Genomic DNA, 9856 nt, shown 5'->3' with positions numbered 1-9856 from the left:
CTACCCAATCCAAAACTTTTGAAAGGACTGAAGAAATCCAAACTTCTGATCTACATATCTGTAGTCATTATTTCCGCAAATGGAGGTTACAAGCAAACTCAAATAAAACAGAGGTTTCATGTTTTAATATGTCCAATAGATTGGCACACAGAGCCCTCAATGTCTATTTTGAACGACACAAACTTAATCGTACTATGCACCCAAACTACAATGGGATCACGTTAGATAGGACACTTTCTTTTAAGGGTCACTTGACACGAACATCCGCTAAGCTCAAAACCAGAAACAGCATTCTCCATAAACTCTCGTTGAGGATAGTCAGCAGACACTCTCAGGGAATCGGCACTGTTTGGAATACCCAGCAGCAGAGTACTGTGCGGTTGTCTGTACCAATAGCACATACGTAAATACTATAGATATACAGCTTAAGTAGGCCATGCTCTTTGTCAGTTGAGCGAATACCAGAGGATCGCTAATAACACCGGCCCTCCAATAGTGAACGACGTATTCCATGCGGATCGAAAAAGACTAAGATCAAGACATTCCACTCGCATCCCAGCCAGGTCTCTCATGGAACATAAATTCAATCTCATCGACGAATGGAAACGCTGCTGGCAACAAAATTGTTCCCCACAATGCGTGAAGCTGCCCTGCATCCAGAAGAAAGCCCCTGGGTTCAACTAGCCTCGAGATAATTGGACTCTCTATAGCCGCATCCGAACGGGCAATGGGCAATGAGCAGACACTCTCTAGAAGTGGGGCAAATCCCATCACCATCCTGTGACTCTTGCGGAATGACAGACAGTTGCTCATGTTGCATCGACATGTCTCGCACTTCCCTACAAGGGTCCTTTGGAAAACTTCCTGCGGCATCTCTAAACGCCCTTCTTATCACGACTATCATCACGGTTTATGAATCATATCCGTAGTACTGTCTCCCATGTTGCGTCATAATACAAATCGAGGTGTACTTCTCTGATGTTCGCGATGTCCATCGTCACTCCTATCTGATGCGAATCACTTACCGCACAGCCTACTCCAGAAGAGCATCGACAAGCGTTGTGTAGCCAGTTTGTTTAATAGACCTGCTACATTTTGTACGTTTTTTGCCAGTAAACCGGAGTCTTTGGTTCGCTTTCCGTACGTTATTATCCACGCATCCGTTCCAGTTTAAGTTATTCGTAACTGTCGTCCATAAGCATTTAGTTGAATTCACAGCCTTTAGATTTGTGTGACTTATGGTGTCCATTATTCAGATGAGTTCCAGCTTTTGGTACGTTAGAGGTATCATACCCACTGTAAATTTTACCAACGGTTTATGATGAATTTACAAGACTTTAAATGACAGCATCGTCTGCAAACTGTCTAAGAGGCCGGACAGACTCTCTCCTAAATAATACGTTATACAGATGAGGAACAGCAGAGGAGGTCTAACACTTCCTTGGAGAACGCCAGATATCAATTCTGTTTTACTCTGTGAGTTTTCACAAATTATTAAGAATTATGACCTTTCTGACAGGAAGAAACGAATCAAGTTCCACGACCGCGACGATAATCGATGGGCACGCTAATTTCATGGAAGTATCTTGTGAGGTACAATGTCAAAAGCCTTCAGATAATCTGAAAATATGGATTACTTCGTGTGAATAAAATATAAAATGTAATTCTAAAGAAGATATTTTCTGAATCCGACTTGGCTGTTTGTCACTAAATCGTTTTCTTCGAGGTAGTACGTCCTGTTCGAACACAGTTCATGTTAAATGTATGTGAATGCCTAAGGGACCAAACTGCTGAGGTCATCAGTCCCTAGACTTACACACTACTTAAACTAGCTTATGCTAAGAACAACACACACACCCATGCAATAGGGAGGACTCGAACCTCCGGCGGGAGGGGCCGCGCAGTCCGTGACATGACGCCTCAAACCGCACGGGCACTACGCGCTTCTACAGTTCATGTTACAAAATGTCACTACAAATCGACCTTAGTGATATTGGTCTGCAGATCAGCGGATTACTGCTATTTCCCTTCTTGAGTATTGCTGAAACTTGTGAAGTACGAAGCTATTGTATCCGACATACTATACAAATAACCTGACTTCTATAAAACCTGGACCGGAGGCTTTTCCTTTATTAAGCGATTTCAGCTACTTCGCTACATCAACGCTATCTACGTCTGCTTCAGTGGCACTGTTATCATTTACGTTACGATTGTTTTTACGTAGTAAAGGTATTGATTGTGTATTGCCACTGGAGTACGTTAAATATGACCAGACTTTATTTGGATTTTCTCCCCGATTTTGAGACCATTGCGTTGTGAAAACCATTTAAAAAAATGGTTCAAATGGCTCTGACCACTATGGGACTTAACATCTGAGGTCATCAGTACCCTAGAACTTCAAACTACTTAAACCTAAGTGCCGGCCGCGGTGGTCTAGCGGTTCAGGCGCTCAGTCCGGAACCGCGCGACTGCTACGGTCGCAGGTTCGAATCCTGCCTCGGGCATGGATGTGTGTGATGTCCTTAGGTTAGTTAGGTTTAAGTAGTTCTAAGTTCTAGGGGACTGATGACCACAGATGTTAAGTCCCATAGTGCTCAGAACCATTTGAATTTTTTGTAAACCTAAGTAACCGAAGGGCATCACACACATTGATGCCCGAGGCAGGATTCGAACCTGCGACCGTAGCAGTCGCGCGTTTCCGGACTGCGCGCCTAGAACCGCTAGACCACCGCGGCCGGCTGAAAACCATTAAAAGCATCTCGCAATGAATTCTGCGTTAAGTTTCGAGATTCGGTAAAACACCGTTAATATCAGAATTGCTTTTTTCGTTGCTTCCCAATCACTGTTCTGACCATCTCTTATTATTACTTTCAAAGACGCTAATTACTGTTCTCGACCTGCTTGTGAAATCGCTAACGACTTAATGGTACAGAACATGTTAGATCAAAACAGGAAAAAACCTTTCCCATTATTCTGCTACAAATTCCATTAAGACAACACATAGCTTCATAAATAAATTAATATGGCTCTGTTTGTGATCTATGACTGGCTGTTTCGTTTTAATACTGGATAAAATAATAGGTTTTGATTGGCACAGTGGGTTGGGTGGGGAAGGGGCGGCGGAGGGGAAAGAGAGGGGAGGCGTTTTGATGATGACGACACTGATGGGGCATTGCAAACTACTTATTAGACGGTCGTGTCATGATCAGAGGAGGGCAGCACACATTACACATACTGCGACTGGTTTTGATCCAGAGTCGGAACAGCAATCCTACTAATAAGTGATTAATTTTGAAAAATAACATTTTATACTAACCCAAATTTTGGAACCCACACGTGGAGGTGATTGGCCTTCCTGCGGTTAGATATTTTTGTCTTGTGTGTCAGTATATCAAACCTGTAACCACGTTACTCTTTTAACCTAAAACGTGGAAATACTCTGTATATGTATCCTATCTGGGAATAAACTAAAACTTAACACATCATATTTCCGAGTGGCCAGAGGAATTAGCAATGTGTACTGAAGCATCCGTGAAAACAACACGAAACCAGAGAGACTGTGTGACATTTGGAAGGTTGCCTGACAAACTATGAGTGTTTTACAGTGACACAAGCTGCAGCGCGAGCAAACTAGGATATAAGTCAGCTACTACTTCCAGAACTTCAGCTGAGTCTTCCTATTAGATCATGAACACAGTTTGTGTACTGAAATATGTCCCAGACACTAAATATCAACAGTTAATCACACGATCTGACGTTGGGATTGAGTTCAGAGATAGCAACGCTTACGCAAAGCGTGAAGTAAGAGGGGGGAGGGAGGGGACATTTATCGTAAGTAGCATAACTGAGTATTGAAGTAGAACATTAGCCACGTACCTCATACTGCAAGGCTTCAAAGTGTAATGAATCGCACCTTGTGGACTCAATTTGTGTAGGGACAAAAGTTTTTGCGTTTGTTGCCTACACTAACCAACAACCTGAAAATAAAGACTCTCTGAGGTGAAAGCAATTATTTACCATGACATCGTCTCTTCTCCCGTACAACTCGAACAATAGCATTAGGGATGCCTCACCCAGACATCTGAAAGTTTGTTTCTAATAACAAATGGAAGTAAGACAAGCAAGTGTAACGTAGCCCCAGGGAAAAATACAATGTAAGTAAATGCAGCAGTTTTCTCACGAGAAAAGATTAAGTACTGAAATGTGGATTTAGGTTGCACGTGGTAGCAGTTGTGGACAAGAGGAAGGTGTAAGAAAATGTATTCGTGAAGTACTAACATATGAAACACCTAGTATAATGCTGGCCCAGATCTGTTTTACAAGTTATCCGTTGTGGCTACAAATAGACAACTGAGTCAGAACATTTAATATCACTTCCGAATATTATACTACGAAGTTAGGTAAAAATGACTCTACAAAGTGTTTGTGAGTAAGAGAATCTGTTTTTAAGTCTTTTGAATCAGCAGATGGGTAACTCAAAGACAGATAGTGATCACGGTATGCTTTGAAGCAACTGAGAACGTCAACAAAGGCCCAGTATTATGCACAGCAAGCCCACATACAGAAGCAAACGCGAAAACGACACGCATTTACTTAACAATAATACTATCACTGTTTCCAGTCACATGAATGCAACCTGAATGCTGCTCGTGTACAAAAGCTGCTCATACACAAAACTGGTCAAAGACGAGAGGAGAATACCTCTGGTTCCAAGCCGCACGAGGGAACCAACAAAACACGGCACGCCTTCTCTCTGATTGTCTGGGCCCGGTCAAAGCTTTAGCCTTTCAGTAAGAGATGGCTGCTCTTTCCTGCTTCGTCGAGTTGTGCCACTATTGCAAGACAGGACGATTCGTCACTGATCGTCTGTGAATCAACAAATGACTTCCGCGTAGGGCGGATGTGCGATACATGAAAGGTGCTCACTACGAAAAGGCTGCCTGTGAATGGTTAAAATGCTATAGAAATACTATCTTTATCCATCTCCGGCGGTACACCGAAAGGTTACCGCCCTTCGATAGTGCAATTTTCGCGCTAATCGAAGTGTTAGGGGTTACAGGTGCCAGCCAGCCAGCCAGCCAGCCAGCCAGCCAGCCAGCAGCAGCAGCAGCAGCAGCAGCAGTTCGCGGTCCCGGCCTGCAGCAGTGGTTGGTCAGCCAGCCAGCCAGCCAGCCAGCCTGCCAGCCCTCCGGTGGCAGCAGCAGTCCTGCCAGCAGCAGTCCAGCCCGCAGCAGTCCAGCCAGCAGCAGCAGCAGCAGCCGCCGCCGCCGCCGCCGCCCCGGCCCCGTCCGCGGCAGCAGCGTCCCTGCCTCTCGCCGTCGCCGTCGCCGTCGCCGTCGCCGCCGTCGCCGCCGTCCGTCCGCCGTCCGTCCGCCGTCCGTCCGCCGTCCCCCAGTGTGTGGGTCCTGTCCTTTTAGTGCTGTGTTTTTTCTTTCTTCTTCTTGTCGTCATGTCCGCCCCCACCACCACCGTCACTACTACCACCACCGCCATCGTGTATACGTCCCCTTCCGCCGCCTCCACCACAATCACTTGGTGTGCCCAGTCCCACCCCCCTCCTTCCATCCCTCCCCTCCTCTCTATCCCTTCGCCCTCGCTCTTTGTCGCCCCCTCTCCCGCTTCCTCCTCTCGTTCTGATCCCTTCCCCCCACTCCCCCAGCCTGTCACTGCAGCTCCGGCTAGGGTGGTGGCCCGTCGGGCCACTGCCCACGCCCAGCTCTCCCCGTCGCCATCGCCATCGCCACCGCCGTCATCGTCATCATCGTCGCCATCGCCATCACTGCCACATTCGCCTGCACCGTCACAGTCACTTCCTCCGGCGCCGACTGCTGCGTCCGTGCCGGGACCTGTCCCTTCCCACCACCTCCCCATCGTTCCCGTCCCTCCTGTCACCACCCGCCCATCTGCCGCTGTCAAACGCCCTAGTGGCGCCTCCACTTCCTCTACTCCTAAAAAGGCTCCACCCCGCCCCCCATCCCCACCCCAAAATGCCATGGACGTCTCCCCACCAGGCCCCGCTCCCTCCTCCTCCTCCTCCTCCCCACCCGGTCTCTACAAATATCTCCTGTCCCGTCCCGATCCTTCCTTCCTCGAGGCCCGGAATCTCTCCCTCCTCCTCCGCCAACATTTCCCAGGCGCCCCCATCTCTCTCCTTACTCCCAGACGGGATTCTGTTCTTATCTCCTCCCCCAGCCCGACCCTCCATACTGACATCCTCTCCCGCCTCCCCATCACCCGTTTTGGTCCTCACGCCTCCCTCACCCCCTGCTCCCTCCCCATCTCCTACCCGCCAACCCCAACCCCCGCGTCGCCCGCCGACCCTCACCGCCGTGATCACTCGGCTTAGCCCGTTGATCACGGAGGAGGAGGTGTTGGCGGAGCTGAAGGCCCATCCCACCCTGGAGGTGCGGGCAGTCCGCCGCATTTTTAACGCGACCGGCCCCACCCGCCTTATGCGGGTGTTCTCTGAGGACGCCCCCCTCCATTGACCGTCTCCTGAAGGAGGGTGCCCTCCTCTTCAATCAGCGGTACAAAGTCGACCCCTCCCGTTCCCCCCCTCAATCCCTGCGCTGCCAGAGATGTCTGCGCTACAATGCACACACAACAGCCGAGTGCCGCGAGGCCCCCACATGCCCGCATTGTCGCCAAGCGCACTTCCTCCGGCAGTGCCCCAACCTCCAATCCCCTCCCTCCTGTAATACCTGCAGCCTCCCCCACCCTACCTACTCCCAAAAGTGTAAAGCCCGGCCCCCTCCCACCACCCCTGAACTCACCGTCCCTGTCCGTCCCCTGGACGCCCCCACCCCTCCTGGCAATTCCCTTCGTCCCCCCCCCCCCACTGCTGAGGACATCATCAGGTTCCTCACCATTGTCCTCCAACACGTCCATCCCTTTCAGCGCCCCCACACCCTCCAACAGATCTCCCTCGCCGCCCGTTCCATATTCCACCTTAAAATGTACGCCACCTATTCCAATAACCAGGCCCATTTCACCTTCTCCCGCCTTGACACCCTCGTCTAAATCCTTATCATGGCGCGACAGCATCGTATCCTTTTCAACAATATCCGCTCCCTTCCCGCCAACAAACCTCTTCCTGCACACCCTTGCTACCCACCGTGTGGATGCCTTCCTCCTCAATGAAACCTTCCTCCAACCCCACCACTCCATCCACACCTCCCCCTATCTCCTCCACCGCTCCGATAATCCCCTCCCAGTTGCGCGTGGCGGAGTTGCCATTGGCCACCACCGCCAGATCCCCGTTCGGCTCCAACCTCTCCTTCCCGACCCCACCGAACACCTGATCCTTAGTCTCTTCTTCCCCGGCCTTACCGTTACCTGTGCCACCATCTATGTCCGCCCCAACGCCCCTCTTCCTTTCGACTTCCTCTCCCACATCGACCGTACCTTCTCCTCCTATGTGATCGCCGCCGACCTCAACATCCATAGTCGCTCCGCTGCCCAGTTGCGGCGGTGGCATCGGTTCCTCTCCTCCCTTCAAGGCGACCTCGTCCCCATCCCCCAGCACACCCGCCCCGAATCCAATTCCACTCCCGATGTTATTCTTTCCTCCCCCAACCTCCTTGGTCGCATTACGGTGGATGTCCTGGAGCCTATTGGTAGTGACCATCTCCCTGTCCTCCTCACCGTTTCAGACGGTCGTCGCCCCCGCCCCGACCCTCGTCATGACCCTCCCCCCAAGTACATCCATGACTATTCCCGTGCCAACTGGGATGCCTACCGGGATACCCTCTCCACTCAGGTCGACAGCCACCCTCTCGCCTACCGCCTTCCCGATGATGTCTCCCATGCCGCCTCCTTTCTCCAGCAGACCTTGTCTGAGGCCGTGGAGGCCCACGTCCCTACTGTTGCCATCCACCCCCACCGTCCTACCTTACCACCACAGGCCGTCCTCCTCCTCCGTGAATCCCGTCGTCTCTACCGTGCCTTCCTCCGCACGCGTGACCCGGACACCCTACGACGCCACCGGCAACTACAGCGACACATTCGAAATTTGCTCGCGGCTAAGAAACGCCGGGACTGGCGACAGACATGCACCCGTTTAAATGCTACCCTCCCCATCAACTCGTCCAAGTTCGGGACCGCCTTCCGTCGCCTTACCGGAACTAGGCCCTCCCCCTACTATCCTCTTCTCCACGATGACCACCCCTTCCCTGACGCCCTTAGTAAGGCCAACCACTTTGCCTCCTACCTGTCCGATGTGTTTTCCATCCCTGATGATCCCCGGTTCGATTACTCCCTCTTCCCAGATATCCGCGATCGAACTGACACCTCTGACCCTCCCCTCGCTCCTGGTTTCCAGTACTTGGACAACATTCCACACACGGAACTTAACGCCCCCATCACTACACAGGATCTCATTACTACACTCCGCACCAAATGCAACACCGCTCCTGGTCACGATCGTGTCACCTACCGTCACCTTCGTGAAGCTCCTGTCTCTTTCCTCTCCACCCTGGCCAGGCTCTACAATGTAGTCCTGTCCACTGGTTACTACCCCGCCCTGTGGAAAACCTCTCGTATCCTCATGTTCCTCAAACCTGGCAAACCGCCGTCCGCCGTCTCCTCCTACCGTCCCATCAGCCTTACCTCGGTCTTCAGCAAGGTCCTGGAATCTATCCTCACCCGCCGCATCCACCAGCATCTCCGCCAGCACCGCCTCCTCCCCGTTACCCAGTGTGGCTTTCGGCCGTCCTTCTCTTCCGACGATCTTCTCCTTCACCTCACTCATCTCCTTTCCGAACAGCTCAATTCCCGTCGCTCCGCCATCTTCCTCTCTCTTGACCTCGAACGCGCCTATGACCGCGTATGGCACTCCGGTCTCATCTTCAAGCTCCAAACCTTCGCCCTTCCCATTAACTACGTTCGTCTGATCGGTTCCTTTCTCTCCCGCCGTCCTTCCTATGTCACCATCCGTAACTCCGATTCCTACACCTTTTTCCCCTCCGCCGGTGTGCCCCAAGGCTCCGTCCTCTCCCCCCTTCTGTACTTGTTGTACACGGCGGACATGCCGCCGCCGCCACCCCCCGTCCACCTTCTCCAGTTTGCCGATGACACCGCCTTCCTTGCCCTTGCCCCCACCCTGCAACGCTCCCAACACCTTCTCCAATCCCATCTTGACCGGTTCACCACTTGGTGCAACCAGTGGTTGCTCACGGTCAATCCTTCCAAAACCCAGGCGATCGTTGTAGGCAAAACCACCCCTTCCTTCCGCCTCCTTGATTTCTATCTCACCGTTTATGGCCGTCCCATCGCTCTCACCCCCACCCTTAAGTACCTTGGCGTCACCCTCGACCGTCGCCTCTCCTGGACTCCCCATCTCCAGACAATCCAAGCCAAGGCACGTTCCCGACTCCGTCTCCTCAAGCTCCTTTCCGGCCGTACGTGGGGTCTGGACCCCTCCACCATCCTACACACCTATAAGTCCCTCATCCGCCCTATCCTCTGTTACGCCCATCCCGCCTGGATCTCCGCCCCCCCTTCCTTTTATAAATCCCTCCAAATCCTTGAACGCCATGCTCTCCGCCTTGCCTATCGCATCCGTCTCCCCTCCCCCACGCGGATCCTGTATGATCTTATCCCCTTCCCTCACCTCCTCCTCTTCCTCGAAAGGATACGAATCCTCTACACCTCCCGGAAACTCGATCCTCCCCACCCGCTCGTCTCTCCGATCCTCTCCCACCCCCGCCCGCTGCCGCGCCTGTACTCTCATGTCCCACCCGGTCTCCATCTCTCCACCCTCCTTACCCTCTCCCAAGGTGGCTTCCGCCAGCTCCCCCTCCCTGATGATGCCCTCCTCCCCTCCATCTACCCCTCCTACCAACTTTGATCCTCCCGC

Source organism: Schistocerca cancellata, chromosome 1, assembly GCF_023864275.1.
Source record: "Schistocerca cancellata isolate TAMUIC-IGC-003103 chromosome 1, iqSchCanc2.1, whole genome shotgun sequence".
In the NCBI taxonomy this organism is placed as follows: Eukaryota; Metazoa; Arthropoda; class Insecta; order Orthoptera; family Acrididae; genus Schistocerca; species Schistocerca cancellata.
Note: the sequence above shows the minus strand (reverse complement) of the source record.